At 45.8% G+C, this 21,032-nt stretch overlaps 1 protein-coding gene across 1 annotated transcript in view; it reads left to right on the forward strand.

The window, feature by feature from the left end:
- CDC42EP1 (CDC42 effector protein 1) overlaps positions 1-21,032 on the forward strand; it is a 258,720-nt gene that overhangs the window by 17,832 nt on the left and 219,856 nt on the right. The window lies entirely within an intron of this gene.

Below are 21,032 nucleotides of genomic sequence, written 5' to 3' on the forward strand. Positions count from 1 at the left end.
GATTTTATTAAGCCTCACTTGGACCATTGTTTAAACCAGGGGTGGAAAACCTGTGGCCTTCCAGTTGTTTTGGCCTAGAACTCCCGTCATTCCTCATCACTGGCTCTCCTGGCTGGATCTGATTGGAGCTGTAGGCCAAAACATCTGGAAGGCCACAAGCTGCCCTCACCACCACCTTATACAGTGGCTGGGTTTGTAGGATCACTACAGCCCACTGAGGATAATTTAAGCTATGGTGGATTGCAGCATGTATTGGCTGCCATTTTGAATAAGCAAATCATGATTAATTAATCTGAGGGGACTTTGCGGCACATGCCAATTGCTATTTTGAATATACAAGCTGTGGTAGGGGAATGTCATGGCTTGTGGTGTTGTGCAAACCCAGGTGGCATGGGTTATGCAAGGGTTAAACAACCCTTGGATAACCCTCACACAACCCATGATGTGTTCTAGGGTTGTGCAAGGGTTGTTTAACCCTCACATAACCCATGCTATGACACAAGCCATGGCACACCTCCACCTCACCTTACATATTCAAAATAGCAGCTGGCACACACTGCAAAGCCCCACAGATTAATTAACCCACAGTGGCTTAGCATTACGTGTGAACAGCCCCATTGTAAATCCCACTCTCTCCCAGTAGAAGATGACGAGCAAGCATGTTTAGAACCTCTTCCCCATGCAAACATCAGGAACCTTTTACACAAATTACATAATTTATTACAAAAACAAATGTGGGCACAAAATTATACAGAAACAAACAAACAAATGTAAGATTGTTGAATTTTGGCTTAATATCAATGGTATTTCCTAAAGCTGAGGTACAAAGCTTGAATTACCTTGATACAACCATCACAAGATGTACTTGATTTTTACATATCCAAATTCAATCAAGGTTCAGCACTTCAGGGGGAGCAATGCTTGCTTGTGCCTTAGTTCCAGGAACATAGCATTTATGGCACATACTATACCGTACCGTACGGGTGGGCTAAGTTCATTCAACTTTTGTTTTTGTTTTTAATAGAAGCTTGTGGTCCATCAGTGTGGGTTTTTATTTTTAAAAAAATGGTAAGCAAGACTGCATATTCTGTTAACAGTTACAGCATTAATTAATCTCTGCAAAGTGTTCCTCAGTCTGTGTTCTTGAATATTCATTTATTTATTTATTGTGCTTGTTAGGTGCCTTATAAACAAGTCCACTAGGCATATCAATCAAAACTGATTTATAAATCAACAATAAATCTTAAACATCTAATGCAACCCCACTACCACACACACAACACACAAACGCCAAATACACTCTATAATTCAAAGCAATGTGAAGGGCCTTCTGGATCAGACCAAGGTCTGCATGGTCCAGTATTCTTTGCAAGAATCCCAGTAACCAGCAGGTGCTAGATGGTACATTGGAAATTAGCTAATGGTCCAACTAGCACCTTCTATTCAATGTTTCTCTACAGTAGAAGCGGGCAGATCTCAGGCTTTGGGTATCTACTTCTTTTTTTTTAACTAAAACCTCAGAGTCCACAACTAGAGGCAGGTGCAGAATAGTGGTTCAGGGCAGACATACACACAGTAGAATTAAAGAGCAGGCTGCTTCTGAGCACATACCCCTCCCTCACTCCCAACATTTTTCACTTCAGCAGCCTAATTTCAAGGAGAAGTTTTTTGTTTTTGTTCCTGTTAAACAATTGGAAGTCAGAACCCCTTGCAGCTTTACTGCAAATTACCCAGAACATCCTGATCTACCTTCTGCTCACCGTTTTCTAAATCTTCTGATCCAAATCCAATTTAGTTTGATTCCAGGTTTCCTCATCATGCAATGCTGGTACAATTGACCAATGGCCCAGGTTAGCATTCTGCCCAGTCAGCCACCCACCCACTCCATCCTTGGGTGCTTAGCATTATGTGCAAGCCAGAAACTGGCTTGTTGGGTGAGAGACAGAACTGTCTGACCATGGATTTTGGATTTTTTTAAAAAAAAAAAAATCTTGCACCCTATCAAAATCCTCAGTGCTTCTATTAAAAAAAAACCTGTTATTCTGGAAGATCAAGGGACATTCTTATTCATGATAAAAAAAAAAAGACTTTATTCTCGATTCTCACAGTATCTGTCTTTTCAGATATACTTTTTCATCTGACATCCTTTTGGTTTCATCTGCAAAACATACCCATTTCTAGCCTCCCAATATCTTTTGTTGATACTCCTTATGCTGTCTAGTCTGAGCCAACCTAATTATATGATAACACCTTTTACTCTAAGATCCATGTATATTTTGAATGCCTTGTTGTTGTTGTCTGTTTGTTTTATCATTCCTAAAATTTCCAAATCCCAGATGTGCCCCATGACATGTCCCAAATGCACACATTCATTACCTGGAAGTATACACACAGTATCCAGGAAATATTGTTATCCACACAGATCTTTGACTCAAATGAATAGTGCAAACAGAATTCCTTCCTAAAGAAGGAAGTGAAGTTAAGGAATGCATCCATACAAAATAGCTATTATATAAATGCATCCTATCCAGTCTCAGGTGGACAGCTTCCTACGTTGACTCTTCAGATTCAAAAGTCCTTTTGATCTTGGGAAATCAATGAAAGATGAGCATTGGTACAGAGGAAAGCTGAGAGGGGTGCACAGGGGAGACCAAGAAAGGAATGGTTTTTGTGTTGTTGCTTTCATGTTTTTGATCCAGTGAGGGAAAGCAAATTCCATCATATCCACATCACACAAACGTTTACTCTCCTGTTTTGACATTTCACACCAGGAATTTCAGTCCCTAAAAAAGAAAAAGAGGCGAGAGAGAGAGAAACTTAAATGGGGAAGGATCCAATGGTATCCGTGTGCTACCACTGTTGATATTGCACAAGTATTGGCTTCCACTAGTACAACATTAATAGTGCTAGTGGACAGACACCACTGGTTTCTTCCCCTTGATAGTACAGAAAAGAGTGACTTCCTATTCTTTGCTTGTTAAATATGTGAAAGAAAGGTCATGTAAGGTCTTCCTTCGGTCGTGATGATGATGATGAGGATGAGGATGAGGATGATGAACTGCTTTATTTCTTTTTCTTATATCTATCTCCTTTCTAAAGCACTAAAAAGTCATGGTATTCTGTATCAGTGATTTGTGTTTGTTGCAACGCATGGTTATTCAGTTGTATTATTTTAATTGACATTAAGTTGCCTGAAATGTTTACAATAAGACAGGTCTACAAAAATCATCATCATTATCATCATGCTGTGGAATTTGTCTCTCAAAATATGAGAATTTCAGCTGTTTAATTAAAAAATCTACGTGTTTCTAGTCCTTCTTGACCCTGTTCAGACAACATGCTAAGCCACAGTGGTTAAGCATTTTGAGCTAAACATTATGGCTCAGCGTGTCCTGGGATCCATGACTTGGCATGTCATGTAAACCACTGCTAACCATGGTGGCTACATAACCATGGTTTAAACATGCCCACTAACCATTTGGCCTAACCATGGTCTAGCATGTTGTCTGAACAGGGCCATTGTTTCCGTCTACACGGAGAATGGTTTAAGGACTCAACAACCGTTGAGAGCTGTGAGGCATTTCAATGCATATAGGCTCTAAACCTGTAACAGTTCCTTGCTCTTTCTAAGCCCTCAGGTAATTGTCACACCAACTTACCATTACCCTCTCTTATTTCCTGTATTGGTCTTACCCCAGCCTAAAATTTCAAATTTCACAAATATAGATATAGATGAAATTAGAACAGAACCACAACTTTCAGATTTTGAAAATGACCTTCTTAGGGGGACTGGAGAGGTGAATGTTGTTTCCTGACACAGACACACCACTATTTTGGATACATTCACTGAACCAGAAGACAAAATGCTACTTTATCCCAAAATGTCCAGGATAACTTTAGGGCTGGAGTTGATTGATAGTGCCATTTAACAATTCTCAGATTTCCTTAAACACGCTTCTTCACTGACTTATTGAGCATACCTTTCTGAGGTGCCTTCAGCAACACAATCCTATTTAGGCCTCAGTTCCTCTCTTTTTCATATAGCTATTTTGCTCTTGCCAAGGAAGATACATTCAAGTAAGCCATCTGCAGTTATCACTTCATTTTGCCTGAATTGTAAGTGTGCTTCACAACATACATTTTTAAAGGGAGATGCAACACATTTCACTTGCAACACATTTCACTTGCACCTATAAAACTGTAACATGTGCAATTTTACAAAGTAAGACTGGACCAAAATTCTTCCCCACCCACTCACCGCCAACCCCCATATACACACTTACAGTTTCATAGGAAATGTTCAGAAACTTTCAAGGAGTGAGAAAAGTGGTGGGTGGGGGCAGACTTTAAGAAAGAGAAATACCAAGAATGCCCCTGGAGCAATACTACAACATGACATAGTATCATCCCCCTTGGGCTATTTTCTGTGAGGAACATCATTAGGCTGCTTATTGCAGCTTTGTCATCATTTGAAGCACCAGTAAAGCCTTGCATTCAACAGTTAAAAGAGAGACAGGCTACAACTCTGTTCACACACACACACACCCCTAACGTATCTTAGCTGTTTAAAATTGTGAGCATTTTAATTTTCTTGTAAGTTGCATTGAAATCATTTTTTTAGGTAGTCATCTATTAATACTAACAGCAATGACATTTTCAGGTGCTACCACACCACTGACCCCCCCCCAAAAAAATGAACCCTAAACAAAAGACCGAAAAGACCCAGGAGTTGTGTCAGGGAGTCAGCATCAAGGGACACACCTGAGCTAGGAGTATCATTGTTTCTCTAGCCCAACAGGAAGCCATTTTGTAGCCTTTCCTGCCTGGGAGGTCCCAATGCCAGCTTGGATAGACAGAGCCAGTACAAAGCCCTAGAATACTTCGCCTTCCAGGGGATGCTCCAAACTACAGTTCTGTGGTGTTCACCACATGGCCAGCTGTACACAGAATTCTTACCTCCAGTTGTGTTGGCTCCTGCTAATGCCTTACAGATAAGAACATAGGAGCCATGCTGGATCAGACCAAGGGTCCATCTAGTTCAGCACTCCATTCACACAGTGGCCAACCAGCTGTTGACCGGGAACCCACAAGTAGGACACCAGTGCAAGTGCACTCTCCCACCAATGTTTGCCAGTGACTGGAGTATATAGGTTTACTGCCTCTAATACTGGAGGCATCTTGTGCAAGGGAGCTGCCAACCATTTCTCCCCTTTAGAATGGTCTGGAATTATGCAGTGTCCTGGGCACGATGGGAAAATAAAATGGCTGCTGCCAGAAGGAGATCATCAAAATGATCTCTGCTGCTGCTGCCGTCACAAGCAACTGCAACAAAGTTGTGTAAATAAAAGAAAGAACAAAATATGAAAACAAATTGAGAAACAAATGCAATATAAATAAAGGAGCAATGAAACAAATGAGGGTTTTAATAACAAAAATAACAGGACAAAATCATTTTCTTGGTGCTGAAGCTGAGAGCATGCTGGAGATACCGACACTCCAGTATGTTTTGATATCAAGCTGCAAAGCTAGTTGGTGAAGGAAAGGCACCCTGCATAAGCTCAGAAACAATTCCTTCTCCAGTATTAATTCCACCATTCCAGAGCCACAGGCCCTACCATTAGGCAAAGTTAGACAGTTGCCTGAGGTGGCAGATGCTGAAGGGGGAAGCAGCAGTGAAGTGTTTGAGGACAGAGCTGTGGGCACCACACGGCCTGTGCTCCCACATGCCCAAAAGGCAACCCTTGTGGGCACATGGCCATATTTGGCAGTTTGAGAAACTGTCCTGGGCACCACCACAAAATGGCTGCCATAGGAGGTGTGGCAAAGGATGGGTAACCTGGCCAAAAGACTGAGTACAAGGCAGAGGTGGAGACTGAACCCCAACATTCAAAACTTTGAATGAATCTACAGTTTTCATCACCAGCAGAAACCTATTTCACAGAAGGCAAACTCTTTTTCTCCTCCCCCACCCCCACTCCAACCAACTCATTCTGCCCATCTCTTTCTCTCTCACTCTGGATCACCACCCATAGATGCTCTCTCTCGCTCTCTCGCTCGCTCACACACACACACATCATGTATCCATTTGCTTTCAAGTGATCCCAGCTGCTGGTACAAAAATATCTATTTTGTTTTTATTAAAGAAGAGGAAGGGGTAGGGGCCCTTAGTAGATCTCAATACATGTGTCTGGGGTGCATTGGCACCCATGGGGACCATTTAGCCTACGCCTGCACCAAGCTAACCTGCTGACCTCAGATACACTTCTGTCAGTGGATGCTGGTGCCTCTGATTTTGGTGGAGCTGTGAATCCATTCTGAGTTTCAATCAAAACCAGCCAGTACTCTAAACTAGCAGCTTGGATAGCTCCCTTAGAGTTCTGGCTGTTTCTGACTGAAACCCAAAATGGATTCACAGCTCCACCAAATTCAGAGCAACCAGCCTCCACTGGCTTCTGTATGTGGAACTGGGATGGAGGAGGCACCACCTTGTCTTTCACCTGAGACGGCAAAATAACTTGGGCCACTCCTACTTCCCAAGGATGAGCCTGCCTTTTCCAGAATGAGCCTTGGGTCAAACTGAGCCCTCAAGCAAGCCTAATAAATCAGTAGCAAAAGCATAGCTTATCCTACGAGCACAAGCTGACATACCCATTTTGCCCCCTTCTTTGGACTATAAGAGCTCCATCACACCAGCGTTATAGCCTACTGTTGACGAGGGTTGTATGCAAAGGACTCAGATGATGTCATCCACGTCCTACCCTGACCTCACTTCCCACCCCCCTTAGCGCTGTTTTTTGGCGTGGGGAAAGTCTGATTCTTCCGGTAAATCGAAAGGACAACGCGCTACCCTCAACGTGTATTTTCATCCATCTTTTTCAACCAATGTTCTGTGGGCATGTTTTCGAGGGGCGGTATTAATGACGAAAGAGAGGGGTGTGCCTTTTCTCCAGCGGGTGTTTTTAAATTGCTTATAGAGGCACCTCAGAGGAGGAGGATCCTCAGGAAGGTTTGCCCTGAGCTGGAATTTCACAGGGAATAATGAGGCCACAGCAAGTCACAGGGTTGGGATGAGCCTGCTGCGGAGCTTGGCCTGGGCCAACGTTTACCCTAGAGGCAAGGCCAGAAGGCTGGGGAAAGGAGGGACCGGTGGGAGGGCCCCACACTCTTCTTTCTCTCAGCTAGTAGTTAAAAATTCAATTTATGGGAGTCAAAAGCAAAATTCTTATTGATTTCAAAAGCAGCGACAGAGCTAGCTTTAATTTATTTTTCCAGCACTCTTTGGGAAGCTATTGAGTGGTCGGTGCTCAGTGAAAGAAAGAGGAGGTATTAAATAAGATATGTTTGATTAAAGAAAATACAAAACCTGAAGAAAAATGATATGGCACTTACGAATCTCAGATATAGATAGATAGATAGATAGATAGATAGATAGATAGATAGATAGATATTTGTGAGCAAGGGATGTGGGATGGGAAACAAACACAGAGAAAAGAGAGATTTTTCTCCTATCTGTCTGGAAGATGCTTACCACACTGGGTGCACTAACCATATATAATAAACATAATAACAATAATTTTAAAAAACCAGATGCCCTTCTGCGAGGTGTCACACCAGAGAGATAGTTATATATCCTTGCACTAAATAATAACCATCATCATCCATGTATTTAGATTTATAGGATAATAAAAGGGCTCCTATTGAAAGCGGCAGGAATCTTTTGTTGCTATACCCAAAAAATGCAGTTATTATCATGTGTCTGTGTCACTCTCTCTACACGCCCACAGGGCGCTACCCATTACAAATCTCACTTACTGGTGTTAAAGTTAGAACTAAGCTAACTAACTGAATAACCTATATTTTAAGACAGTGATACCAACTCCATCGCAAAGAGTTGCATCTCGGGCTGCGTATGCTAACTCTGTTGTCCAGCATTTCAGCACATTCACTTCAGGCTGATTTATTTATATGTGTGCTCCTGAGGCTGCCTAGTTCACATACAACTTCCATACCATCTCAGCGTTTTTTCATGCAAGTTCATAAGAACATAAGAAGTGCCCTGCTGGATCAGAGTGAGGATTCATCTAGCCTAGCACTCAATTCACACAGTGGCCAACCAGCTGTCCATCAGGGACCCACAGCAGCCTCCCACCCATGTTCCCTAGCAACTGGTGTATATTAGGGATGTGCTCCGCTTCTAATCGGACCGGAGAAGCAGGAGCGGAGTGGGGGGCTTCGCCTGCCCTTAAGGCGGAGGCGAAGAGGATTGGGGGGCCGGCGGAACGTGGCAGAGAGGATCGAGGTGAAGGCGGATCCTTCGCCTCGATCCGGAGCTCCGCCGGAAAGGTAAGTGGGGTTTATCGGGTCCTGCCGCTGTCGCTGTCGCCCATGTGGCGACAGCGGCAGGGCCCGGTAAACCCCCCCCCGCCGCCCTCCTCTCCCTTACCTGCCTCCATCCGCGGTCCATCAGCGGCTTCAATTGAGCCCGCGGTTCTACCAGGAAGTCTGGGCCGCTTGCGGCCCAGACTTCCTGGTGGAACCGTGGGCTCAATTGAAGACGGCGACAGACCGCGGACGGAGGCAGGTAAGGTCTTCCTCTCCCTTGGTCCCTTACCGGGCTCTGCCGCCATCGCCGCATGGGCAGCGATGGCAGCAGGGCCCGGTAACCCCCCCCTGCCCTCTTCTCCCTTACCTGCCACTGTCCGCGGTCCGTCAGCGTCTTCAATTGAGCCCGTGGTTCCAGCAGGAAGTCTGGGCCGCTTGCGGCCCAGTCTTCCTGGTGGAACTGCGGGCTCAATTGAAGACAGTGACGGACCACGGACGGAGGCAGGTAAGGTCCCCCTCTCCCTTGGTCCCTTACTGGGCTCTGCCGCCATCGCCGCATGGGCGGCAATGGCGGCAGGGCCCGGTAACCCCCCCATGGGGGGGAACGGAGCTCTGATCCGGATCCGGAGCTCCGAGCGGAGCGGAGTGGGGGCGGGGCGGAGCCGCCCGATCCGAAAATGGCAGATCTGAAAGTGAAGCGGAGTGGGGGGTCCGTGCACACCCCTAGTGTATATAGGCTTACTGCCTCTGACAGGAGATAGCACATAACTTTAGGACTAGTATCAATTGAAAGTCTTCTCATCCAGGGATTTATCCAACCCCCTTTTAAAGCCAACCAAATTGGTGGTCATCACATCTTGTGGTAGTGAATTCCATAGTTCATCTATGCACTGTGTGAAGATGTCCTTCCTTTTATCTGTCCTGAATCTTCCACCAATCAGCTTCATGGGATGACCCTGGGATCAGGTATTATGGGAAAAGGAGAAAAATGTCTCCCTATCCACATTCTCCACACCATGCATGCTTTTGTATACCTCTATCAGGTCTCCCCTTACCCTCCTTTTTTCCAAGCAAAACAATCCCAGCTGTTATAATGTTTCCCTCATATGGGAGATGCTCCAGCCCCTTGATCATATTAGTTGCCCTGTTCTGCACTTTTTCTTGCTCTACAATATCGTTTTTTTTTTCGGTGTGGTGACCCGAATTGTACAGTATTCCAAGTATGGTCGCACCATAGGTTTGTATATGCAGTTTAATTCCCAATTCCTTTTCTAATAATGCCTTCTTTACAGCAGCTGCACAATGGGTTGACATTTTCATTGAACGGCCCACCACAACCCCAAGATCTCGTTCTTGGTTGGTAACCACCAGCTCAGATCCCATCAGGTTTTACTTGAAGTTGGGATTTTTTTGGTCCCAACGTGCATCACTTTACACTTGCTTACATTGAAGCAGGTTTTGGTTTTGTGTGAAATCACACCAGCGTGAAAACTGCAGAATTTAACACAGCTCTCTAGCATGGTAAGCGCCCCAATTTTCAAAATGTGATGTAGTACGCAAATGTTTCTCCATGGCAAAATGAGGTGCTACAGTCTCAGTGTGAGGGCTAGACTAACTCTTAAAAGCGATATTATTATTTATTTATTTATTTATATAGCACCATCAATGTACATGGTGCTGTACAGAGTAAAACAGTAAATCGCAAGACCCTGCCGCATAGGCTTACAATCTAATAAAATCATAGTAAAGCAATAAGGAGGGGAAGAGAATGCAAATAGGCACTGGGTAGGGTAAACAGTAGGGATGTGCTCCGCTTCTAATCGGACCGGAGAAGCAGGAGCGGAGTGGGGGGCTTCGCCTGCCCTTAAGGCGGAGGCGAAGAGGATTGGGGGGCCGGCGGAGTGTGGCGAAGAGGATCGAGGTGAAGGCGGATCCTTCGCCTCGATCCGGAGCTCCGCCGGAAAGGTAAGTGGGGTTTACCGGGCCCTGCCGCTGTCGCCCATGTGGCGACGGCGGCAGGGCCCGGTAACCCCCTCCCCGCCCTCCTCTCCCTTACCTGCCTCCGTCCGCGGTCTGTCAGCATCTTCAATTGAGCCCGCGGTTCCACCAGGAAGCCTGGGCCGCTTGCGGCCCAGACTTCCTGGTGGAACCGCGGGCTCAATTGAAGACGGCGACGGACCACGGACGGAGGCAGGTAAGGCCTCCCTCTCCCTTGGTCCTTTACCGGGCTCTGCCGCTGGGACTGCCTTGAGTCTTGGCGTGCGTATGTATCCCTGGACAAGCTATCATGGTGGCGAGTTTGAGGTTTCTAAAGTGCAAATTGACGGAGCTATGGAAAGGGGTGTGAATGGGGTGCCCGGTTTTCATAAATTCCCCAAAAATCAGGGGATGATGGGACTTCCTTGAGTCTTGGCATGCGTGTGCACCCCTGGATAAGCTTTCATGGTGGTGAGTTTGAGATTTTTAACGTGCAAATTGACGGAGCTATGGAAAGGGGTGTGAATGGGGTGCCCGGTTTTCATAAATTCCCCAAAAATCAGGGGATGATGGGACTTCCTTGAGTCTCGGCATGCGTGTGCACCCCTGGATAAGCTTTCATGGTGGCGAGTTTGAGATTTTTAACGTGCAAATTGACAGAGCTATGGAAAGGGGTGTGAATGGGGTGCCCGGTTTTCATAAATTCCCCCAAAATCAGGGGATGATGGGACTGCCTTGAGTCTCAGCGTGCGTGTGCACCCCTGGGTAAGCTTTCATGGTGGCGAGTTTGAGATTTTTAACATGCAAATTGACGGAGCTATGGAAAGGGGTGTGAATGGGGTGCCCGGTTTTCATAAATTCCCCAAAAATCAGGGGATGATGGGATTGCCTTGAGTCTTGGTGTGAGTGTGTATACCTCCATGAGGTGTCATGGTGCCAAACTTGAGGTTTCTAACTTTCACAGAAAAAAAGTTGTATACTTTTTTAGCTTAATGCAAGCCTATGGGGGGGAAACGGAGCTCCGATCCGGATCCGGAGCTCCGAGCGGAGTGGAGTGGACATAGGCGGAGCGGGGGCGGGGCGGAGCGGCCCGATCCGCAAATCGCAGATCTGGAAGTGAAGCGGAGCGGGGGGTCCGTGCACACCCCTAGTAAACAGGCACAGGGTAGGGTAAAACTAACAGTGTAAAACATCGATTTATCATTACATTAGTTATACACAATCAGAATTGTTAGATAACATCTAAAGGACGAGTGGGACCAGTAACAAAATTTTGCAGACTGGAGTGATGCTGTTCAGGAATCCAGCCACTCCATTCCATTCCCCACTCCTGCCATGTTTTCCCTTCCACCACTACTGCTGACACCACCACCAGTCAGTCAGTACTGGGCTGCTTGGGGGTCTCCCGGGGCCTTAGCATTAGGCAGAGTGAGGCAGCCATTTCAGGTGGTGTGCCATGAAAGGGCAGCACATTGTTAGTTATTACTTTCATTATTTATTATTATATTCTTATTGCCAGGGCTGTGGAGAGATGTTTGTGTGTTTTTTTCTGCCTCAAGTTTCAAAATAACTTGCAAGGCAGTGTGTGTGTGTGTTAGGGATGTGCTCCGCTCCGATTAGGAGCGTAGAAGCAGTAGCGGATTGGCCTGCTCCGCCTTACCCAGAGGCGGAGTAGGAGCGGACCGCGGACCCCCTAGAAGCAAGGCGAAGAGAAGCGACCATTTTTCGGAGCTCCGAGTTCAGTCGGAGCGCTCCGGTCGCCATCTTGAAAACATTTCGCCATAGGATTGCATTGCGGCAAATAATCGCGCATAACTACGTTGTTTTTGAAGCTATCGTTCTGGAAATTCTTGTGCACAGAGAGTCGTGGATGGGGGTCATTTTGAGACCACTCTCACCTCTCTGCGTGCTGTGGTTCACGTGCAATATTTTTTTAAAAATCGGGTCAACCGCGGGGCTCAAACTGCGTTTCGGCTTTTCGCCCATAGGATTGCATTGAGGGAAAGAATCGGGGATAACTGGGGGGGGTTTAAGCTATCGTTCTGAAAATTCTTGTGCACAGAGAGTCGTGGATGGGGGTCATTTTGAGACCACTCTCAACTTTCTGCGTGCTGTGGTTCACGTGCAATATTTTTTTAAAAATCGGGTCAACCGCAGGGCTCAAACGGCGTTTCGGCTTTTCGCCCATAGGATTGCATTGAGGGAAAGAATCGGGGATAACTGGGGGGGGGTTTAAGCTATCGTTCTGAAAATTCTTGTGCACAGAGAGTCGTGGATGGGGGTCATTTTGAGACCACTCTCAACTTTCTGCGTGCTGTGGTTCACGTGCAATATTTTTTTAAAAATCGGGGTTTGGGTTTTTTTTTTTTATTATTATTATTTTTTTGGAAGCGATGACAGGCACATTCAACTCCCAATCCTGATGAGAATTCATCTCCTCAGAAAGCATCCTCCTCCAATCCCAGCGTTGGAGGGGGGACTAAGGCAGACCCACCCTGAGAACTTTCTGTTTTGTGTCTCTTTGTGGGTTGGCGTTCGTGGAGGGAACACTTACTTAGCTAGTGCTCCTGCTTTGGAGATAGATTAATTTAATATAGGTTTAGTTTGGCGCGTGTGTGTGTTTGTTTGCTTCTTTCTGACTTGTAGCTTAGTTTGCCCTGTGTTTTCCCCTTACTTTGATTTAATATAAACTTTATTTTTGAATTTTGGAGTGTGTGGTTGGGTTGGTTGCCCCCCCTTCCCTGTATTAAAGCCTGACTGTTCTGCTTTTGTGAAAGCTTTCTTTTGAAAGCATACACACACTTTTTGTCCCATTTCCCTACATTTATATTCTTAAACATATTTTATTATATTCTTTCACATAGTCCATTAGTATATATTCTCATACATATTATATTAGTATTCATATTTTGTTCTTCTTATAGTAGTGGTTGGTTCTTTTTCCCCCTCCCCTCTCTTAAATCCTGATTGTGTTTCCTTCTATCTTCTATATACCAAATATACCAAAAAAATTGGATTCTCTTTTTCTTCTCTGTGTAACTTCGACGGAGTGGGCTGCTTTTGTCAAGTTCAACAGGCAGCCACAGATTGAGCATTTTGGGGAAAGCATACGCACACCATTTCCCTATTCTTAAACATATTATTATTATATTCTTTGACATAGTCTTAGTAGTCTATTAGTATACATTCTCATACATATTAGTAGTAGTATTCATATTTTGTTCTTCTTATAGTAGTGGTTGTCCCATTTCTTGTCCCATTTCCCTACATTTATTAGTAATATTCTAAAACATATTATTATATTCTTGTAGATATTCTTAGTAGTATATTCTCATACATATTAGTAGTAGTATATTTTATTGTTCTTGTCCCATTTCCCTACATTTAAACATATTATATTCTTCTTATACATATTCTTAGTAGTACCTTATACATAGTATTAGTAGTATTAATATTTTGTTAGTCATCATGAAAAGAGAAAGCAGGCGTGCTGAAAGCAGCAAGGCTCAGTCTGCCAGCAGGGCTTCCTCTCCTCCTGTGAAACTCAAACGGGCAACTCCTTGGCTGACTGCTCCAAAACAGAAGCAGGACAAGCAGCAGGCAGAGCCACTCTCTTCTGCAACTTGTGCCCGGCGTTCTCTTTTTGAGGGTGGGAATGGGAAAAGTGCCCGTTTGCAAGAGGCACGTGGCAGCAGTGCCATTAGAGGAGGAGGAGTATCCCCAACTCCTTCATTCTCCTTTCAGCCCACGAGCCCGCTGATGGACCTAGACGAGGTCCTCAGCACAGTGGAGGGGGGGGAGGAGGAGGAGGCGGTGGGCCTCCAGGATGTGGGGGCTGAGGAGGAGCAGCAGCAGGCCGAGGCTCTCTCCCCAGTCTCATCCCACACCCCTGTTTCTGTGGCAACACCAGAGAGCTCAGGCGGGCAATTGGTGGTGTCACCACAGAAACGAAAGACAAGCATCGTGTGGGACCACTTTGAGTTGGGAGCGGATCCCCGCTTTGCTGTCTGTCGCCACTGCAAACTCAGCCTAAGCAGGGGTTCATCGACAGGGCATTATGGAACCAGCAGCATGAAGATGCATCTTCATAGGCAGCACCAGGCGATCTTGCTGGGGAAAGAGGCGGGCAAGGCGACTGGTTCCAGGGGAAAGCCGAAGGCTGCTGCTGGCACTGCCACTCTAAGCTCTCCATCTCCCATCCCCACAAGGGTTAGGCAGGCAACCCTGCAGGACATGGGGTGGGGGAAGTATTGACCCACAAGATGGCGTTTTCCAATGCCCACCCAGGGTGCTACTGTGTTGGGGCATCTGCCGGGACTGACTCCTCCCCAATACTAGATCTATGACATGTCACTCTGCCTGCCCCTCTGCTAGCCTGTCCTCCTCGGTGACCGACTCGCTGGGATGGTTTGCGTTTGCAATGCGTGACTAACTGCAATGCTGGCTTAGAAACCAGCCATCACTTCCTTGTGCCCCCAGAAATGCCCGCAGCCTGCCTGCCTGCCTGCCCGCCTCCCCCGGGGTGCTGCTGTGGTGGGGCATCTGCCAGGACTGACTCCTCGCCTACTCTGCCTGCCTCTCTGCCCGCCTGGTGCCTGGTTTGCTCCCAATCGTCCTCCTCTGTGCCCCTCAAGGCGTAACTGCTGGCTTAGAAAGAAACAACCAGCCATCTTTGCCTCACTTTGCGCCCACTTATGGGTTGGTTTGCTATGCGTTAGTGCTCAAGCCATCCTTGCGGCACTACAATGCATGCTGCCTGCCTGCTTTCCATTGATGGTGCTATATAAATAAATAATAATAATAATAATAATTCTCCCCTTCCCGCCTTGCAGCGATGGTGTATGTGTCTTGCTTTGACTAAGGGGAGAAGTCCTTCCTGCGCTCACTTAGACTTTATCAAATTCAATAATCCCTTTTTCAAATGTGCCAGAAGATTTAGGGTTATCTCGTGGCATGTTGGGATTGCCTTGGAACTGGCCCCATTGAGCTGTCTGCAATTGCAACTTTAAATCCCTGACATACTGGAGTGTTCAAATTTCAAAAGTTCCCCTAACATCAGGGGATGATGGGATTGCCTTGAAACTTGGTGTCCATGGGGACACATGGGTAAGCTGTCATGGGACCAAAGGATAGGTTTCTAACGTGCAAATTGACGTAGTTGTAGAATGGGACTTGATTTGGGGTGAGTTAAAAAGTTTAAGCCGCGCCAAAAATCAGGGGATGATGGGATTTGCTTGCAACTTGGCGTGCATGTGGACACATGGATAAGCTCTCCTGGTGCCGACTTTGAGGTTTCTAACATGCAAATTGACGGAGCTATCCCAAGGGGTGTGAATGGGGTGCCCGATTTTCATAAATTCCCCAAAAATCAGGGGATGATGGGATTGCCTTGAAACTTGGCGTGCATGTGGACACGTGGATAAGCTATCATGGTGCTGAGTTTGAGGTTTCTAACGTGCAAATTGACGTAGTTGTAGAATGGGACAATTTGGGGTGAGTTAAGCCATGCCAAAAATCAGGGGATGATGGGATTTGCTTGCAACTTGGCGTGCATGTGGACACATGGATAAGCTCTCCTGGTGCCGAGTTTGAGGTTTCTAACATGCAAATTGACGGAGCTATCCCAAGGGGTGTGAATGGGGTGCCCGATTTTCATAAATTCCCCAAAAATCAGGGGATGATGGGATTGCCTTGAAACTTGGCGTGCATGTGGACACGTGGATAAGCTATCATGGTGCTGAGTTTGAGGTTTCTAACGTGCAAATTGACGGAGCTATCTAAAGGGGTGTGAATTAGGGTTATGGGAGGTGCGTTAGAGGGTAGAGCCGCGCCAAAAATCAGGGGATGATGGGATTTGCTTGCAACTTGGCGTGCATGTGGACACATGGATAAGCTGCCCTGGTGCCGAGTTTGAGGTTTGTAACATGCAAATTGACGGAGCTATCCCAAGGGGTGTGAATGGGGTGCCCGATTTTCAAAAATTCGCCAAAAATCAGGGGATGATGGGATTGCCTTGAAACTTGGCGTGTGTGTGTATACGCCCATGAGGTGTCATGGTGCCAAACGTGAGGTTTCTAACTTCAACGGAAAAAAAGTTGTTTACTTTTTTAGCTTTCAATGCAAGCCTATGGGGGGGCAAAAACGGAGCTCCGGATCCGATCCGGAGCTCCGGGCGGAGCGGAGCGGAAGTGGGCGGAGCGGGGGCGGGGCGGAGCGACCCGCTCCGAAAAATGGCGGATCTGCAAGTGAAGCGGAGCGGGGGGTCCGTGCACACCCCTAGTGTGTGTATGTGTGTGTGTGTGTGTGTGTGTGTGTGTTTGGAGGAATATATAATGTATTCCTCCACCTGCATACTGACAAGGTACAACCCACAGACAGGTTTATCACCTCATTTGTTATTTCTGAATCCTAGGCCTGAGTCTGAAGGGATGAGACAGGCCTGGCGTCATGGCTAGGCATGGTTGGACACCACACTTCAGCATGGGCCCACTGACAAGAGCCCTTTTGGGCTTGCCCCTCCTCTTCAGCACTGCCACCTGCTTGTTCACCTGCCTCTCTCTCTGGACCAGACAGTGGTGGTGGTGAGAAGGAGCAGTAGATACCACTGCCTACTGGCTCTCTGCCTATCAAGCAAGCAAGTGGTAGCAATGATGAGAAAGAGGAGGACAAGGAGCCAGAGCAGCTGCTGACCATGGCAGTGAGAAAGTAGGTACAATGAGGGAGGGAGGGTGCCTTGTCCAAGGACCCTCCAAAATCTGGATCCAACACTAGGAGGTGAGAACAACATCCTACATAAGCCCTATAATACTTCTCCCTCCTGGATTTAGCTTCCTGAGCCATAACCTGGCAGGCAAAAGAACTAATACTCTGATCTGCCCCCTATCCTCCCTGCCCTTTGCTGTGTAGCAACAGAAGGAGGGGAGGCCTTCCAGTGTGCAGTTGGTCCCCAGGAATCCTTACTTGCCCTCTCAGGAGCTCTGAGAACATCCCTCAGAATGGGCCTGATCTCCTCTCCATCAACTATGCATAACGCTGGATTTTACAAGGAACTGTTTGCTTTCCAATGTGCCCCTAATATTAAAATAGACGTTGTAGTGAGGCCTCTTAAATATATTTTTCATTATTTTTATTTCCCCCTCGTTATCATATTTATGATTTACATGCAGTTTTCTCTCTCCTCTGCGCTTAATGAGTCGTCAGCTTTATTCACTCACACTCCCATCCTCCGGGGAGCACGCTTTGATTTTCTAGTGGGTGCGTGAAAACACAGATTAAAGCAATTAGACAGAAATAATCTTGGGGAAAGGGGAGAGAGATCCAGAGCGCCTAATTATACCGTTTTAATCAAGACACAATTATGCAGAGACTTTTATAGATTATAAATTAGCCAAACTGCAAAAGTAAAAGGGGGAAAATTAAATACCGTCTATCATGCCTGTTGTTACCTTTCCGTCTTTCCCGAGTCGGATTTCAAGAGCCCATCTGGAGATCTAGATTTCTAAAGGCCATTCCAAGAGAGGAAAGAAAACTTAGCTGGATTTTATTCTTGCCTGGCAGTTAATCCTGTGGAGAAAGAAAAAAACTACTACTACTACTACTACAACAACAACAACATATTAATATTATCCAAAACCCAAAATATTGACATCATTATATTAAGCAGTTGCTGGGGAACATGGGTGGGAGGGTGCTGTTGCACCATTTCCTGCTTGTTGGTCCCTGGTCGACAGCTGGTTGGCCACTGTGTGAACACAGTGCTGGACTAGATGGACCCTTGGTCTAATCCAGCATGGACCTTCTGAAGTTCTTAAGCAGAAGAACAAAGCCTCAGGTACTTTCAAAGATTTATTTAGATATGAAGCGTCTTATGTGTTTCGATCACAGCTGTTCATCAGCAGTAAAATCTATCCCATCTTTCAGGGTTCTAACTGGAGAAATATCTTATTAAAAATATTATGAAGTTACATGTAAAGAATATGGTAGAACTGTTGTCGGAGAAAATAGGCTTTTCCCCTAATAATAGTTTTTGAGCCTGAGCCTGTCTCATTCTACAGGTAAAGGCCCACGAACCAAAGTGAGCAAAAGTATGAAACTGGCCTGCCAGGGGGAAAGACAGGGCAGAAAAACAAACTGTGCTTTGAGCTGAGAAACATGATGATCTTGCATGTGCCACACACACACACACACACACACACACACACACACACACACACACACACACTGTGCCAATGCCTTGTTGAGTCCATTGGAAATCCTTGGACTTTCTCTAGCTGAGACTGCTTTGCTAAGTTCGTTGGAAACTCCCTGGACTCTGTTCTAGCCATTACTTGTAGTAGAGATAAGAAGTTGCTAAGGTAACCTTAATTAGAGAGTTATGATGATCAAATATCAAGTTTTGTTCTGCTGAACTGTCTGTTTCTAAATTGATGATTGACATATTACTGACACATGTAAGGTCTGATTCTGTATGAAGTTGGTCTCACTTGGATTCCATCTAAGTGCTGACCACATTTATTGCTTGCAATAAACTAGTTCTCTAAAGAGAATGGAAACTCTGTCTTGAGAATTATTGACCCCCACAGAAAGATCCCAAGCAACAGGAGGGGGGGGAACACTCATTCTGGATTTCCCCCACAACTGTATGTTATGTGGAAAGCTTTATCCTCATAAGGCGACTGTGGAGTGGAAGATTCTAAGGCGGCCATGTGCTCTAGTTTACAGTCCTCAGTTTGAAGAGCTGTCAGAGGACATTCCTCTATTTGAAGAGCTGTCAGAAGATAGTCCTCTATTTGAAGCCATCCTGTGTTTGAAGGGCTGTCCATTCCAAGTCTGGTTTAAAACCAAAAAACCATATTAAGGAAGGAGAGCAAGGGCTTTGAAGTTGCCCATTCACAGTGAGCACCTGGACAGGAAACTGAGCAGGCACCCCAAGCACCTGGTCATGGTCTACCCCATGATGGTGAGATGTCTTGTGTTTCTATTGAAATTGAAATAATGGTTTCTAAATGTTCATCTATGTATATAAATTAACACATGCAAATATCATGCAAATTCCTCCTTTTTTCTACAGGGTTTCAGGCAGATGTTTTTCCAGTCCTAACTGGAGATTTAAACCTGAGACCTTATGCATGCAAAACAGGAGCTCTACCACTGAGCCTCAGCTCCGTCTTCTAAATGAGCCAGGGGTACGAATCTGTGAGGTTTCCCTCTCTCAGAAGGAAGTTCCATAGAATGACAGCCACCACTTAGCAGGCTTGATGACAATCTTTCCCTTGGCAGTGGGACCTGTAATAGGACCTTGTCACTGGAGTGTGGATCTTAGAAGTGCTCCAAAGGGAGAAGATGTTCCCTATTACATAACCATGCCATTTACGGCTTAAAAGGTCTGAACCAGCCCATGAAATTTGGCCTGTGGGGGGGGGGGACAAGAAGCTCCAGACAATAAATGAACCCACTGCATTCCAAACCAGCTGAAGTTTTGAGGCTGTCTTCAAGGGCAGTTCCATGTTGAGTGAATTAAAGCAGTCAAGTTCAGAATTTACTAGGGTATGTATTACAGTAGCAAACACTGTGCACCAGTTGAACACTTTTATAAGCAAGGCTTAATCAAAGACAACTCCAAAGCTGCTGGTCTTATCTATCAGAAGAGTGTGACACCCACATCCAACAATGGGAGATCCACTGCTCCCTAGGTTCGTTAGTCCTCAACCACAAGCAACTCTAGCTGAATGCAGGCATTGTCTTCACACCTATTGTCAAAATACATGGAGGAAGTAGTGGGGTCTCATATTCCAGTCTTGCCCCCCAATTTCCCTGCATGTGCTTCCTCCACCTCAAGCTTCCCACATTGAGTGGAAATTCTGAAGGGGGCATCCTCATGTGTTCAGGTGAACATCCTTAGAACCCACTTCAGAACTTTCCACTCAGTATGGGAAGGTCAGGGGAGGCAGCATTCACATGGATGTTGAACAGAGTGCACTTGGCCCTGCTCCAAACCTTCTGACAATGCACGGGAGAAATGCCTGAATAATCTTATTTGGATCCAGTTTTAGTTGGTTCACTGTCCAATCCATCACTGAGTCCAGACAGGCATTCAGGGCACTACCTGGGTGTGATAAAAAGGAGAAATAGAACTGAGCGCCGTCCACAGACTGGTGATACCTCACCCCAAACTCTAGACAGCTCTAGGATTGAGGGAGCTTCATGAAGTTGTGGCCTCCTCCAACCAGGTTCCATCCAGACACATTGGGCTACAATTACAGCATGGTCATTGACTGGCATAAGGGTTAAAGTTAAACCCTGTGGAACTCAACAGCACAACTGCCCAGGAGTCAAACCATAATCTCCCAGCACCACCTTCTGGAAACTATCTGTGATGTAGGAGCAGAACCAGAGCAAAGCAGTATCTCAAACTCCCAGTACCCACAGAAGATCCTGAAAGATACCATGGTATTGAAAGCTAGGGTGGCCATGTGCCCTCTTTTACAGAGGACCGTCCTTTGTTTGAAGAGCTGCTAGAGTTCTATTTTGAACATATCTTCTATTTAAAGGACTGTCTAGTCTGGTTTAAAGACAAAGAGCCATCAGACGATAAAGCAGGGGACTTGAAATTGCACATCAAGAACACCTGCCTAGCAGACTGAGAAAAGCACACAGGCCACCTGGTCACATGTTCCACTCTATGATAAGATATACTGTTGTTCCATTGAAATTATAAGTGTGTGTGTGTGTGT

The sequence above is a fragment of the Elgaria multicarinata genome, chromosome 9, assembly GCF_023053635.1.
Source record: "Elgaria multicarinata webbii isolate HBS135686 ecotype San Diego chromosome 9, rElgMul1.1.pri, whole genome shotgun sequence".
Taxonomy (NCBI): Eukaryota; Metazoa; Chordata; class Lepidosauria; order Squamata; family Anguidae; genus Elgaria; species Elgaria multicarinata.